Consider the following 16,051-nt stretch of genomic DNA (forward strand, 5'->3'; position numbering starts at 1 on the left):
ACTCGGAATAACAGTTTTTGCCTGAGTGGCTTTTATTAGCACACATCACTGAGGCTGATTTATAAAGAAAGATATGTAGCATGTCTGAAGAGTTTGATGCAAAAGTAAACCTAAAATATGGCTCAAATTAACCTGTGGAGAAATCTTTCCAAAGTCTGATAGTCTTGTCAAAGTTTAAAAGCTCAGCTTCTGATTAAAATCGATACTCCTGATTCCATATTCACCGAAGCCCGGGACTGGAGATTGGTGATTTGTATTGACGAAGTGCAGAACCACTGAACAGCAGCAGGTGGCGCTGCTTCTCTGCGGAAATTTTTCGCGATCTGCTCTCTAGCCTCTGGCTCGTTCACCTTGCTCCTGCAAAGGCCTGACCCAGAATAGCAGTTTGAATATTTTGTGCTAGTGGACATAAGATTTGCTTACGTTTGTTATATATTCCTTGATAGGCGAGGGTTTCAGAGAGCCAGGTCTTTATTTAGTTATGTTTTTATGGCTTTCATTTTCCCATTTCTGACCTTGAAGACCGGGTTCCTGGTGATCTCTGAGCCCTTCACACACTGAGAGGATATTTCAGATGTTAGAGTCAGCAGAGGAGCATGAGTAGGCATCTAGGTCCACCCTTCCTCTCTTCAGTGAGGACTTCTTAGCCCAGATCCCTGGTCAAGGTCATTCATAAAGTCACAGGCAGAGTGAGGAGTCAAACTCAGATGTCTTCCCAGTCATCTTGGCTGTCCCATCCTGTGGTGGTCTTTCGAAAGCCACTCGATATCAGGTATGCCGTGCCGCTAACTGCAGTGTGACAACGGGCAGCATCGATTTCAATCTGAGAAGCTGCCAGGGCCAGTCCGCAAATAGGAGAGTGTGTGAGCAAGTGCGAGAGTGAGTGTGTGTGTGTAACAGGTGGTGTACGGTTATCTTTCTCTCATTCTTCTTTGTCACATCTGTCCTGAGGTAAGCCCTCAACAAGCATTTGTTGAATAAATGAAGGATGGAAGGGAATGAAAAATGAAGAATGACAAGAAGTGAAGAAGGAAGAGAGGGGAGGAGGAAGAGAGGAGAAGGAAGGGAGGCAAGGAGGGAGGGAAGGGAAAGACGGCATGAATGGGGGAGGGGAGGGAGGAAGAGATAGAGGGAGAGATAGAGGGAGAGGGGGAAGCGGAGGGTGGGCGAAAGGGAGGAAGGGTAGGGGGCCAGAGGAAGGAAGAAGGAGTGGGGGGAGTAGAGGAAGGGGGGGCAGTGAGGAAAGAATGGGAGGAAGGAGGTGGGGGAAGGAAGGGGGAGGAAGCCCAGTGCACGTGCAGGGTCTCGAACCACCAGCGACATCTGGCGGATGATCCTGAGGTGATTTAACCTGGTTTAGAGCACTTTTCAGAAATAAGATGTAAAACACTTTCTGGCCAACTGGATTATTTTATTAACTCTTGTTTCAGCCTATTTGGACTCAGGTGAATTCAAAGCTTGCTTCCCTTGGGGAGGATGACTCTTGATCCAGCACGGCCGCCGTCGCGTCTGACAGCAGTGAGAGGGCATTGCCTGCCTGCGTTCCCTCCGCAGACACCACAGAAATGACCCATTCGTGAGGGCACATGGAACATGAACGTTTTGGGGAATGAGTCCATATTCAGAGTCAGAAAAATTCCAGGAAATCCAGACCCATGATTTTATTAGATTCCTGTTTAGAAGGAGAATTATCTCTGTATGTAGAATCTGAGCCCATGAGCGATGCCCGAGACAGGAAGTACAGCTCTTGTGTGTCTGACTCAAACAAGAACGACCGGCTTTTCTCTCTTATGATGTATCTAATTCTAGAGGTAAAGCCGAAATGCTGAATTTTATTTCTGTGATTTTTCCTTCAGGCCCAGTCCCTCCATGGGGTAGCGTCTTATGTCATGGATCTCATTTCACCTAACCAGCTGTCCGAAGTCACCTGTCTCCTGTCCCTTTCAGAACCTCACTGACGGACCAAAGAAATTGATAGGATGTGATAATTCTTGTGTTAGAGGACAAGATTTGATTTTTAAACACAGGCCTCCTGGAAGCATGATGTTTTAGCTCAAGAATTACGTCTCTTCTGCCAGTGGAGATTTCTGGCATTAGATCACGTTGGGAGGGAGGTGGGTTTAAATCACTCCTGTCCTCCATTTGGTTGCCTGCCAGTCCTACCACCTGGGCAGCCATATGTTCCTGCAAATGCATGAAGAGGTTGTATCAGAAAATCATCCATTTAGCAAGTGTGATTGAAGACCCGCTAGGTGCCAGGCACTATGTTGTCAGGGCCCAAGGCACAGAGATTATGTGAAGGCAGGTCTGTACCTTGAGGGAAGAGACAGGCGAGGATTTTAGTGATCCAGTTGCACAAAGCTGGGTGCTGGCAGTGGGGAGCGAAGTGGATGGGCTTCAGGGTCGGAAAGGAGGTACACCACAGCAAGGGTAACTGGCCGGTGCTGATGGAGTCGGGGGAGGGAAGGATCCAGGGTGACTCCCAGTTTTATTGGGGAAACCAGACAGGTAGAATGAAGGGCACAGGAGAACGTAGCCATAGGGGGAATCAGAATTACACCAGATGCATGGGTGTGTGTGTAGATGAAAATGTGAGTGTGTGACAAGTGAGGATGGTGTATTTTCAGTTTAGGCAAGTCCCGGAAGACCTCACTGTTACCAATCAGGATTACACTACACACCACAGTCTTTATCATAATCATAACATTTCAATCATTCAAAGACCATGCTTAATTTTTCTCTTCACCCTTCAGGACGTTTAATATGCAACTCTTGCATTGGAAGCTCCTACGGCTAAGGAAAACCATAAGGACCACAGGACAGCTGAGCATACACAGAGCCCAAACACAGAGGAATGGGAGACGTGATTGACCCCGCGGGAGCCCTGCTCTGCTGTGGGCATCACCTGGCACTGGACCAGGGCGCTCCAACAGGCTGGCATGCGGTGTGAGTGCTTCTCTCACCCTTCTTAGGTGCTAGAAACTGACCATCCTGGATGGCAGGTGGGTCTACGGACATCTGCCCATGAGCAAGAGAGAAGAGAGGAGGTAGCCCGCTGGTCCCAGGTGCTGCACTGGGACCTTCCTTCCATGTATTTATTGGAATCCAAAGTAAAATCTTCACTGTCCTTCACACTCTCAGTTCCAGCTTCTAAGATTCCAGAAATTCTTGCCATGTTAGTCCTAGATTTTTTTCTCCCTTTCATAACGACATTGTCCTCAGAAGGTTTCCGTTAACCTGGGATATACTTACTTACCAACTGAAAAAATCAAATAGCAGTTTCTAACTTGATAGTTTCCCTGTGATGCTTGAAAACAGAAACTGTGGACTGAAAGCCAGGAACCAAGGAACCGAACGTTTTGAGTCGGCGACCAGGGCAAAAAAGGTCCATTCTGCAGGAGGCTATGGCAGGATGGGGTGGGAGAAAGGAAATAAATATTAATGATTAGGGGGTGACTGGTGTCCCCCTTAAAATTCCTCTGTTGAAATCTTAATCCCCAGTACCTTAGACCGTGACTGTATTTGGAGGCAGGATCTCTAAACAGGTGATTAAGTTAAAAGGAGGCCATGGGGGACAAAAGGAGGCCAGTAGGTTCTAATCTAACCTGACTAGTGTCCTTATAAGATTAGGATACAGACTAGTACAGATGGAAGGCCGTGGGCAGACACAGGGACAAGGTGGCCCCCACGAGCCAAGGAAAGAGGCCTCAGAAGAAACCAGACCTGGGCTTTCAGCTTCCAGAGCTCTGAGGAAATAACTTCTCTGTTGTTGAAGCCCCCAGCCTGTAGCGCTTAGGGAGTCCGCCCTAGCCAACCAAAACACCACCCAAAGGCGTGAGTGGGAAAGTCTGCGTGGTCTGCGCGGATTCTTACGCCAGATTGGCTGCTGTTATAATTTTACCGAGCATTTACTGAGTGTTAGGGCTAGCACATGGTAACAGTTTTTATGATCTTAAAATGCATTTTCTTCATCCTTGTGCCTGTAGGGGGGACGTGAAAGTTGTAGCGGCTCATCCATGATTCTGTGCCAAGCTGGAGCGAAGAAAACGCCCTTAACACATCCCTGCGGAGTGATCCAAATTCCGGAATAATGGTCCATTTGTCGGGCCCCGCAAAACTGTGGAACCCGCATTGCTCTTCTGTGTCAAGGAAGGGTTTGTCTTAGCTTCCTTTCGCCTGTTAAAGACGGTTCTAGAAATTCTTGCCATGTTAGTCCTATTTTTTTTTTTTTTTCCCTTGACAGCGTGGACACCGACCTTCGACTCTGCACTTTGAAATCTATATGGCTTTTCTAAGTAAAATGTGAAAAGTGCTTTGGGATTGGAGTTGCTTGGAATTACAGCCATGGTAGGCTAAGCTCCTCCGAACCCTTTCTTTCTCTCAGGGTCCTTCTTTTCATCAGAGTGAGAAAAACAAATCTTTTTATTTTTCGAAAACATGAGAGTGCATGGTTAAGTGATTCCTTCCCTACTTGGGGGCTACGTGGAGGTAGAAGAAGGAATGCAAAACGAAGAGAGGAAAGGAGAGCCTAGGAGCCTGGGGGGGGGGGTGGTTATTTGCTTTCACCTCCATTCCCCAACCTCACCCTCTGCTTTTGGATGCCGTGCCCTGTGCTCTGGGACATGACCTCAGTGGACCCTGTCACTGGAACTCTTGCCTGTTGCTGTCTGGCTGGTTTGGCTAATAGGAGCCATGGAGAGGTTGAGGGAGGGAGACACAGAGAGAGAGAGGTCTGGGCATTTATCTCCCCCTGCCCTTGCACGATTGGCCACAGTTCTGGAAATTTCTCTGTCTGTGGTTGGCTCCAGGAAGTGTATCTCCTCCTTTTTCCTCTCAGGCTTAGGAGTAGTAGTTGCTCCCATCCTTCTGTTGCTTCATCATTGCTCATTATTTCTTTCAGGGCTGCCTACCGCTTTGCAAATAGTCTTCATTGAAATGTTCTCTCAGTTAAACCTTTGAATATGCCAATGGTATCCTCACTTCACCATCCTCACAGCTCAGAGGACATTTGCTTTCTCATATTGGCTAACTAAAGCAATAGCATGTATTCTGGAAAACTCTGGCGTCCTCTCTCCTTCTGCTACTGTATAGCGAGGAAGTAGTCAAGGTCACCATTGTGCATCTCTCAGTGGACTCTTGTACCTTTTTAATCATTCACGCATGTGCCTTCTTGTGGTTTCCACCAGGTGCATGCAGGCTAGGCTAGGATGGATGGGGATGAGGTTCCCTGTGAGACATAATAATGGATGTAACAAAACAAAAATAAAAACAAAAACCACAGACTTGTATGTATGTATCTCCAAGGGTATGCTGGCCAGTGTTTTAAGGCTAGCCCTCTTGTTGGGGTGGGGGGGCTGTTTTATGGCATTTGTCATTTACTGTGGTATAACTATTTCCACCATGGCCAATTTCAAACCACCAGTTTGACCTCACTGAATATAAATTGGGGAGAGATGCTCCCTAAGCATCAGCTTTTGGGGGCTGGTACCAGCTGACTCCAGCAACCCACTGTTTATATCCAACTATAGACAGATTGGGACGAACACATTGGTCTTACAGTGGGAATGTAATAGGTTAAAATATTAGCCATAGTAAAGTTGTTTATCAGGAGAGTCATTGTGCGACAAAATGGGGGTACTAAGTAGTTAGCAGGTGAACATAGCAGGTGTGTTTGTGTTTTTGGTGGAAGGTACAATTGTCGTGTGATCACTCCAGGCTTAAAATGCAAATTGGAGGCAGCTTTGTGATTCTAGGGTCCTAGTGACAGTCTCCAAACTATTGAACGTGTTGGCCTCTTGCAAATAAACCTGAGTTATAGCCGAGGGGTAGGGGAGGGGGTTGGCTTTTCTCCTTTCTCAGTTCATTTTTATGTCTCATTAGCGACGTGAGGAAAAGGTGAAAATATTATCTAAAAATGAGAGAACAACCTCTTTGGTTTCCCTTTTTGTTCTCTGAAGATACTTGTAAAATGTGACCAAGACTGTATAACTGAATGATGGAATCCAGAACCCGCAAGTTGGCCATTAAAGTTTGAAAGAATAAAGTCCAAAGAAAACAATAAGTAGAAGTAGTAAATAAATAGCAGGTGTAAAAGTACAGTACTTGTGACCCCCTAATGGGGGCCCTGATGAAAATATAAATAGGTTTCAAAAATGTTTGGAGAAATTCTGGGATGAAAGGAGTACTGTAAGTTATTATGGAAACTAGCTAAATTTTCAGTTGATTCCAAACCTCTTGAAGTACATGCCATGATCCCCTACATGTTATATCATTAAATGAAACTATAAAAATTCAATGGGAATTTATCCCATTGGGAGTTTATTCCGGTATTTTTTTAACTTGCGTGCAAATTCAGTTTCTGTAGGTACATGCTCTTTCAAATCCATTCGTGGGGGACACCTGGGTGGCTCAGTCTGCTAAGGGTCTGCCTTCGGCTCAGGTTATGATCCTAGGGTCTTGGAATGGAGTCCAGCAAGGGGCTCTTTGCTTAGTAGGGAGCCTGCTTCCCCCTCTGCCTGCCGTTCCCCCTGCTTGTGCTCTCTCTCTCTCTCTGACAAATAAATAAAATCTTTAAAAAATCCATTAGTGGAAGCCAGTGGTATTCTGAGTGTGGGGTGCTATGAGCAGTCAGGTCTCTGTGCAACAATACGGAAGTCCATTGTATATAGAGAATTTAAAAACAGTAATAAAACTGACTGCAGGTCAGCCTGCATTTTATCACCACCATGTGCTAGCAATTCTAAACAATATCAGTGATGAAATGATCCTTGGGAAAAAAAAAATCTGTTGTTGGTTTAAGTTGTAAACAATTTTTATGCTTACTACTAAGTTTTAATAATATATACATATATTAGCTCTAAATTCACAAGTATTTATTACTTGTCCTTTAATAAACATTCACATTGTACATAGAAATTAATTTGGAGAATTTCCAGTGATCTCATTGGCCCCCAACATATGTGGGCTCCGCACACATGCTTTTTCTAGATTAAGTTCACAATAGTTTGGATTTGTTTGAGCTCACTCCTGACAAAGTTTCTGTCTCCAACCCCTGAGGTTCTAATGCTCGTTGCACTGAAGTAGTAGATTTGAAATAGACAATGAGGTACAGAGGTTATAAAGAGGGAGAAACAGAACTTGAATTATTTCAATTCTTTATCCTTTGTCACCACTTTGTCTTTATTTATGTTTAAATGAGAAACAGCGAAACAGTGCTGGGTGTAGGGTATAATCATTTTGTTTGGTTCGTACAGATTTCATCCTACATGATATAGTTTTGTGAACTTGACAAAGAGCTTTAAAATAGACTTTTCTTCTTCTTTTTAATTGTTAATTGTTTAAAACTAAACCCCCAAATGAAGAAATAAAATATTAATGGTATGATTTAGAAGCAAAAATTGAACTTCTATGGATGTTTCAGCTTTGTCCAAATCACTTCTTTAATGTTTATTGGCATGATTATATATACAAAGTTCAATAGAAGACATATTTAGCCTCTGGATTTATTATCTGAGTACTATTATTATTTATTTCATTTTGTATTTGTACTCAAAGTAATATCGTCCTGTAGGGGAGGAGAGTTAAATACTCTAAGTGTGTACACTAAGTAGATATGCTAGGTAAATATGAGAGACTTGTATCAGTATAAAGTCACTCCCTAGAGGTGACTGAGTGGCTCAGTAGGTTAAGCATCTGGCTTCTGCTCAGCTCATGATCCCAGATTCCTGGGATCAAGCTCTGCCTCAGGATCCCCGCTCAGCTGGGAGTCTGCTTTTCGCTCTCCCTCTGCTCCTCCCCCTGTTTATGTTCTCCTCTCTCTCTGTCAAATAAATAAAGAAATAAAATCATTAAAAAACCCACCCTGTAAGATATCTGCTTTGTTACTATAATGTTTTATACATTCTTTAAGAGAAAATCACCCATAGTAGGTGTTAAGATCCTAACTAATCTAAAGGATGCCAAGTATAATAGACTCCAGCAGCATTGATGTAGAAATGATATGCGCACCCAGGACTGTCTGGTAGAGACCAGGGAGCACCTGAGTTCCTTCTCCTGCACACAGTGGTCACTGCAGGCTATGAGACTGAACGTCCCTCAAACTGTAAACCCAATGCCGCATGGCTGGAGTCTGAGAAAAAAAGGAGCACATGAAAACATCTTTCTAGGCTACCTGCTGAGCAGCTCATGTGCATGCACACACATGCACACAGACACGGACACAAAGTCCTCTTGGATAAGACAGCATCTTTTCCTCCCCTGACAGCATTGTCACCTGAAATGCACTCTGCCCATCTGTAATTTACAAGAGAGGAAAATGAAGAATCAGACTCTCTCACCCCTGAAACTACTGATCACACCTCAGTCTGTTGCTTCCTGCATGATACAATACCTGGAGATGGAATTCATCCTTGGAATGAATCCTCTTACTGGGTACCAGTAAAATGAAAGGGTTGCTACTATCATCTTTTAAAACTTGCTTACTCAATTTGCTGTCTTCTATTTTTGAATGATAACCACTTTTTATGTCCTAGGTGAGGGCTTATAGCTGTATAGCTATGTTCCATTACTGGAAAAACACTAGTTGTGCTGAAAAGCATTTTTCGGAACAAAAAATGGCATGCCCAGAAAGTTTATACTCAGGACTTAGTTTAAAAATTTTTATTCTTTCTTTTGAAGAAGACTTGTTTCTAGGGCAGTTTGTTAAATTCCTACTACTAGCTGAGGCAGGTTGCCTGTGTCTCTAACTTAATATCCTTTAATTTAATCACATTTGAAATCTGCATTCTTTCTTTCTAAAAACCAAATCTATCAGAGGTTGGTAACATCTCTTGAATAATAGAGATTAAGAAAAAAATTCAACCTCTTGGTGTGTCAGATTATTATTTATTTATTTATTAAAAGATTTTATTTATTTATTTGACAGACAGAGATCACAAGTAGGCAGAGAGGCAGGCAGAGAGAGAGGAGGAAGCAGGCACCCTGCTGAGCAGACAGCCTGATGTGGGGCTTGATCCCAGGATCCTGGGATCATGACCTGATCTGAAGGCAGCGGCTTTAACCCACTGAGCCACCCAGGTGCTCCTCAGATTATTTTTTAAAGCAGTGAATGGAAGGCAATATTTCTTCTAAGTTTCAGGAGTAAAAACTCCATTTCTCTAGTTTTTTTTGTCAAGCAGTCTCTGAAGGTAAATTCAGAAGTTTAGGACAAAATGAAGTAATTTTATTTATTTATTTATTTTAAAAGAAGTGTAGTGTAGATCAGGGCAATGAAAGAAGTATCCAAGGTTGAACTATAGACTGTGGGCACATTTGTTATGTTGATCTGATCCAATATGCCTTTCTGGATCCAGGTTAGGTCCTTCTTTATATCCTTTCTGGCTGCTGATGATAACGGGGTAGGAAATTGCTTAGGAATTGGGACAACCTGGTATCAAGTAAAACTGAAAACTAATTTGTTTGAAGAAATATTTGCTCTGCAGGTTGATGTCTGTGGTGGGATAATAAACCTGAGAAATCAACCTGGATGTTCTTTTCTTCTTCTTGTGCCCATATCTCACTGTGGTTGAGAGATTTGGGGAAATTGTCAGGATTGCACTTGAGAAAAAAGACAGTAAATTCTTGATCTTCTAAACTTAAAGCTAAAGGTCCAAGTGCAAGATAGAAAGATACTATGCACCACACCCCCAGCTCCCCCAGACAGGAGAAATGGAGAAATACCTCTGAACCTGGGGCGGGAATGAGGACGGAATTTGGAAATGAAATTGGAACGCTCTTTTTTATTTGGGGCTGTAAAAATGTAATAGATCTGTGTCTTACTTCTGGTTAAAGCCCAGGCCCTATGGCCTTGAGGGGACCGTTCTCATGCCTTCATAAAATGGCGGCCATTCCAACACTGGAACCCTGAGGAATATGTCTTGGAGAAGCTACTGATGTTCCTGGAGACCCAAAGGTGGGAAGACCTTTGGAAGTTTCTGGGGGGAAACTCACAGAAGTAAATGAAATACAATTCTATCCCAAATTCTTGATTGTTGTGTGGCAAAGTTTAAAGTGAGAAATTGATAGAATTGTGGTTAAACATGTGTCTTCTGCTTCATTCTCCAGGAACTACACAGTACATACGAACTTTCAGCGCCTCTCTGAGATAATTCACTAACAAATGAGGGAGACACTCAGAAACATGGAATATGTTTATTTTTGATATGCAATAAGCCCTCATTTGAGGACTCCGTGTCAGGAAATTGCTTATTTAACTGTTATCTGAAGACCTTGTAGATAGTTCACAATGTTTCTGGGCTGCTACCATAAAAGATTGCCGGTTTATAATAAATGATAAGCTTAAAACTCTTCTTTTCAAATTGTGTAAAAATTCTATATAATTTATAGTTTCAGTAATTTCAAGTGGGAAATTTTGTGCCTTTGGTGATTTTTCCCTCTTTGGTTCTCCGCACATATACATTAGAAAACCTGAATGAGCACTGTCCAGCAGCACTTTCTTCCTCCTTCCTTCTCTCCCCCTCTCCCCTTCTCTTCCTCTCTCCCTTCCTCCCTCCCTCCCTCCCTCCCTCCCTCCCTTCCTTCCTTCCTTCCAACAGAACTTTCTGTGTTGATGAAAATGTTCTGTAGTTACACTGTCCAACACAGTAATCACTAGCCATGTGTCACCCTTAAGCACTTGACATGTGGCTGGTGAGACTCAAGAACCGAATATTCAATTTAATTAATTTTAATTTAATTCAATTTAAATTTAGCCACATGTGGGCTAGTATCTACCACAATTGGACGGTACAGATCTAAACTCTTAATTTATTTTCCCTAAAAAGACTATATAGAAAATAATTAATGAAATACCTGTAACAGCAATAAAGTCTGTGTAACTTTTTATAACATGTATTATCTCTATCACTCAGGCTTTCTTCTGGCTTTATCATTTTTACATAAGTGTTTGATTCCCTATAATCTTTGCACTCCTTGAGGAAAGCTATTGTAAGTTATATATGTTTTTGTACTCTGAATATCTACCACAGAACCCTGTAGCTAATAATAAGTATCAATAAATATTAATTAAATCATAATAAAACTGTAAAGTAACGACACCAATTTTATGAATACACATACATGCACAGGTAACCCTTATTATTTGCTGACTCTGTATTTGTGAATTCACCTACTCATTAAAATTTATTGGTAACCCCAAAATTAACACTCACAGTGCTTTTGCTCTCATTTATGGACAGGCATGGAGGGGTGACAGATTTGAGTTGCTCACTGTTCATGTCCCAGCTGAGGGTGAACAAAGGCAATGTTCTGCCTTCTGTTTTAGCTCTAATACAATAAACAAGTGTCCTTTGCATGCTCTGTTTATTGCCATGTTTTTGTGCTTTTTGTTGATGATTTTGCTGTTTAAAACAGTTCCCAAACTTAGTGCTAAAGTGCTAATGTTTCTAAGCACAAGAAAGCTGAAGTGCCTTTCAGAGAAGATACATGCATTTGATAAGCCTCAGTCATGAGGTATAGTGCTGTTGGCTGTGAGTTCAATGCTAATGAGTCAACAACACACATTGAAGAAGGCATTTTTAAACAGATACACACATAAAACAAAGTTATATATTGATATGTTGATGAAAATGTGACCAGAGGCTTGCAGGAATCTAACCTTGTATACCGTGTATTTCTCCTTTGGATCAGTGCTTCGGTATTCAGGAATTCGGTGCTGGAGGTGATTTTATAGAGCATCATTACCATGAATAATGAGAATCAATGGCGTATTCTTGTCTGTATGTGTGTGGATATATATGCATGTCTGTATATATACACACTTGCACGTGTGTACACACACATACAGTCTGTGGAGTGTATGGAACAAGCTCATTCCTTTACAAGTTCACCATGCACATTATTCTGAGGTAGGGGAAGGACTGGTTCAAGCAAGGGACTTGTAATGGCACTAAAGTGAGGGGACATTCTAAGGGATGACATGTCACTATTTCTAATGGCTTTGAAATCACTGTCATAAAGTTCACTTGTATTTTCCTTCACTCCCTCCTTCCTGTTCCCGAAGCTCTGGGTCTGCACATTTGTGCTTTTTCCGTTAGGTTCTGTAATTGTGAACGAGTGAAAAGAACACTTGAAGTGTGTAATGAGCACAGGAGCAAGGCCAGCCTTCCATGGTTAGGTTTATCCCAGGGAGGTTTATAGCAAAGATAAACACCTCACTCCTCAATGGTATCACTTTTCCCAAGAGAGGGCCCACCATTTTTACATTCCTCTGGAGAGAAGGAGGGCTTGCCTGCTCTTCTTTGGTGATGGTGGTTGTGTTGGTTGAGGCTGATGAGAAGAGGACCTGGCAATCTTCCATTCTGTACTAGCTCATCAACAAGAGCAGAGAAACGAGGTCTCTCGGAACAATCACGTTGTCTTCCCTTGACCCAGAATACCTTATCTTTGGAATCAAGGTGAGAGTTGTGACTATTTTTGGTAGTTGTGAATCTTTCATTCATAAATTAAGATTCTGAGGGTCAAGATGAAGAAATGGAATCTGCAAGAAGCTCTGTGGCTGTAGCAGAGAACAGAATAACTATTTCTCCATCACAGTTCAAATAACCTGCGTTCAATTCAGAAGAAATTTAGATGGAAGCATGCTGGTTCTTGAAGAGGTAGGATCAATTTTCACCAAAATGAACTCCCAGTCTCCAGTAAACAAAACTTTGAAACTATCTTTCATGATATAAACGTAACATTTATTGGCTCTTAAGACATTCCAGAAAACCAATCCATTCTTTTCATTGCAAGAATTAAAAACAAGAAACTAGCATTCTTTACCTCCACAGCTTGCATTTATCAACACATACAGTGTGTGAATGATTAGGTTTGCTTGAGCAACTTTGAAGTGAGCCAATTTTAGTGCCCTTGTCTCAGAGTTGAGATGAAGTCACTATCTATATTCCTAGCATTCATTTGACTGGAAATTGACAACCTGCCAGGATTGTAAGCAGCTGCCATTTCATTTGTATCTATGAGCCATATTTTATTTATTTAGGGGATTTTTTTTCTTTGTTTAAATGCATATATCTTTTTTACTTGTGACTTGGTTTTATTTTAGGAGGGCATCTGCTACTTCATTGAAGTCTGGAAATAATTTCAAAAGTTAGTTGTCAACATTTGTCAGTGGCCCTCATTCTCCCTTCTGTTTTTCTTTCTTTCTCAACTTTGGAGCTGGGTAAGCTCTGAGCCAGAATTTTCAGGTGGAGGATTCTGGGTCATCCAGCTCAATTTTCCCATCTGGAAATGGATTTACCATCAACTAAATGAAACTGAAACTTTAGGGCCTGTCCCTTAGATGAGCTCCCTCCCGCCAAGGCTGTGGAAGGTCCCCAAATAGTGGGTTCAATTGAATTTATATATTTCTGAAGAATTTTGTTATTTCAGATTCTTTTTTTTCCTCTATGTATGGTTTTTATACTTTTTTAAAAAAAATATTTTATTAATTTATTTGACAAACAGAGAGAAATCACAAGTAGGCAGAGCGGCAGGCAGAGGCAGAGAGAGAAGCAGGCTCCCTGCAGAGCAGAGAGCCCAATGTGGGGCTCGATCCCAGGACCCTGGGATCATGACCTGAGCTGAAGGCAGAGGCTTAAACCACTGAGCCACCCAGGCGCCCCTTGGACTCTTTCTTAAAAAAAAAAAAAACCCTCCTTCCCCCATAACACTCATAGTCTGAGCTTCAAGTCCCACAAAACTGGCCCATTTCTGCCCCTGTGGATGTGGCAACCCGTAGACCTGTGTGTCATTTCCTTGCCGTGATGTCGGCAGTCCCTCTTGGGCTAAAAAGCTGAGGTGGTTCATATATTCTGTTTCTGCTGCTCTTTTCTCAGGGGCTGGGTCAGTTGACAGACCTATCTGTCATGCTCACCTAGGGTCCTGTGATGGTTGGTAACTCTTCTTTGTTTACTCAGGGCTCTCCGGACAAACAGACCAATAGGTTCATATTCATATTCTAATTAATCAATTAGTTAATTAATTAATTTTAGGGAGTTGGCTTATGCTGTTATGGGGATTGTTGAGTCCAAAATCTGCAGAGCTGAAGTTCAAGTTTAAAGTCGATCAGGCAGGAGAATTCTCTCATACCTGGGTCAGGGTCAGTGTTCTAGTGTTCTAGGTTTGTTCTAGTGAGGTGACAGCTGCTGGGATGAGGCTTGCCCCCATTATGAAGGTTAATTGGCTTTACTCAGTATACCAATTTGAAGGTAATCTCATCTTGAAAGACCCTCACAGAAACACCCAGAGTAATGTTTGGCCAAACATCTGGACACCCTGTGACTTAGTCAAGTTGTTACATAAAATTAACCATAAATCCTCTGTTCTCAACTGAGTAAGCTCTTATTCCCATGACTGGCCTGTTTATGACTGGGTTCATAATAATCCATTGTTTGTTTTTTAACTATATGTGCAATTCTATTTTATCAAGCATTATTTGAAAAGTTATTGTATCTCTTATAGCCAAAAGGTAGGGAATAAAGGAGAAAAAAATAGGGTCTTTTCCTTGGGGAATTTGTCCTTCAGGAATGACCCTGTGACTCACCTCTCTTTGGAAACTTTCCTCAAGTTTGAGGAAAATGAAAAGGCAAGACAATGGTTTTAGTTCAGCTCAATGCAGAAAGTCCAAGGGCCCTAAAAGGAGGCAGAACTCTTTCCAGAGAGAAATTCTCAGGATAGATATCAGGCAAGTTTGAGGCTAAATTAAAAATAAAACCAAACAACATGGCAGTTGACTTGATGGGGACAAGGAGGTGGAAATTCCCATCAGATGGAGCCTTTGTAGAGAATTCCAAAGCACAGTACGTGTCCTGGGTGACCGAGGTGGTAGGGTGCTGGAGATACTACTAAAAACGAGGTAGATGGGTCATGGATTGGCAAGATGGGAATTCAGTGTACTCCCTGTATGGTTTTGAACTGAGAGGTGACTTCTCACAGCAGAGTACTGATATTTAATGAGGACTTTTAACCAAACTACATGGAATAATGGCTCTGTACAATAAACAGAATTTTCACTGCAGTCATTTTTACTCTTTTAAGAACCTCAGAGAATTGTTCTTCCTTATAATGTTAGTCTATCCTTCTCTTAGAATCTAACTATGAATTTTTTTCTGAAGCTAATTGAGTACTTGCCTTATATAAAAGTAGTCCTTTTGAACTTAAAGTCCTCAAGAACCTCACTTACAGTATTACACATTGTGTTGTCTATAGTAACTATAAATTTGGAAGTTTAATTCTCTTCTCTATATCAGTGGTTTCAAACACTGCAAGGACAGCTTCCAGGGGAAGAGGAAGAGAGGAGCTTTATTTCACAAGTTAAGTTTCTGTCTAAAGAGGTGGTAAGAGAGAGATTCCCTGATTTTTTTTTTTTTAAAGAGAACTATTGCCATAGGATAAAATTAATAGTTACAGCAAATCAAAACTAGATTAACAAATCTTGAAACAAAACAAAACACCTCAGTGCCTGTGTCTGTGTTGGGATGGGAGGGAAGGAGAACAAGGTGATAAAAAGAGATAATTTGATCTGCTTAGGTACTTGGATATGGAATCTTACCTATTGTATTTATAATACACGAAATGAAACACAATCATACATTTTATTAGTGGTAGAGATATATTTGGAAAGTCACAAACCAGTCATCAGCCGTATGGAATTAGAACAACAGCCTAAGAAATTAATGATTTAGTCTTTCTCGTTTCAGTCTTCAATATGTTCTAGAATGCCAAAAGCAAAAAAAATGGACCAACTTTATATTTGGTCTAGAATTGGCTTGATTTACTTTTTAGTGGACTACTGAGGGTAAGAAACACGGTATCTAGAGAAGGATAAGCACAATTTATTTCATCCTTGCACATAAGCCCATTGTTCCTCAGGAGCTTGTGAAGCAAGACTGTGTTGTGTTAACAGAAGCCCTGCGTTAGAGCTCCTAGCTTTCTGTACAAATCGCACTTTTCTTTTGTTTCTAGAATGGAAAATGTTTTGATTCCTAGAAATGGGTTTCAGATCCTTTAGCAGGTT

General features: G+C 41.7%; 1 long non-coding RNA gene across 1 annotated transcript; it reads left to right on the plus strand.

The window, feature by feature from the left end:
• The first annotated feature begins 1,436 nt into the window (after positions 1-1,436).
• LOC101679804 lies at positions 1,437-5,682 on the plus strand. The gene is made up of 3 exons (XR_198563.3): positions 1,437-2,114; positions 2,754-2,946; positions 3,987-5,682. It is a non-coding gene; the product is annotated as an uncharacterized LOC101679804 (long non-coding RNA).
• The last annotated feature ends 10,369 nt before the right edge of the window (positions 5,683-16,051 follow it).

This window comes from Mustela putorius, unplaced genomic scaffold, assembly GCF_011764305.1.
Source record: "Mustela putorius furo isolate JIRA1106 unplaced genomic scaffold, ASM1176430v1.1 tig00003863_pilon_pilon_pilon, whole genome shotgun sequence".
Lineage (NCBI taxonomy): Eukaryota > Metazoa > Chordata > Mammalia > Carnivora > Mustelidae > Mustela > Mustela putorius.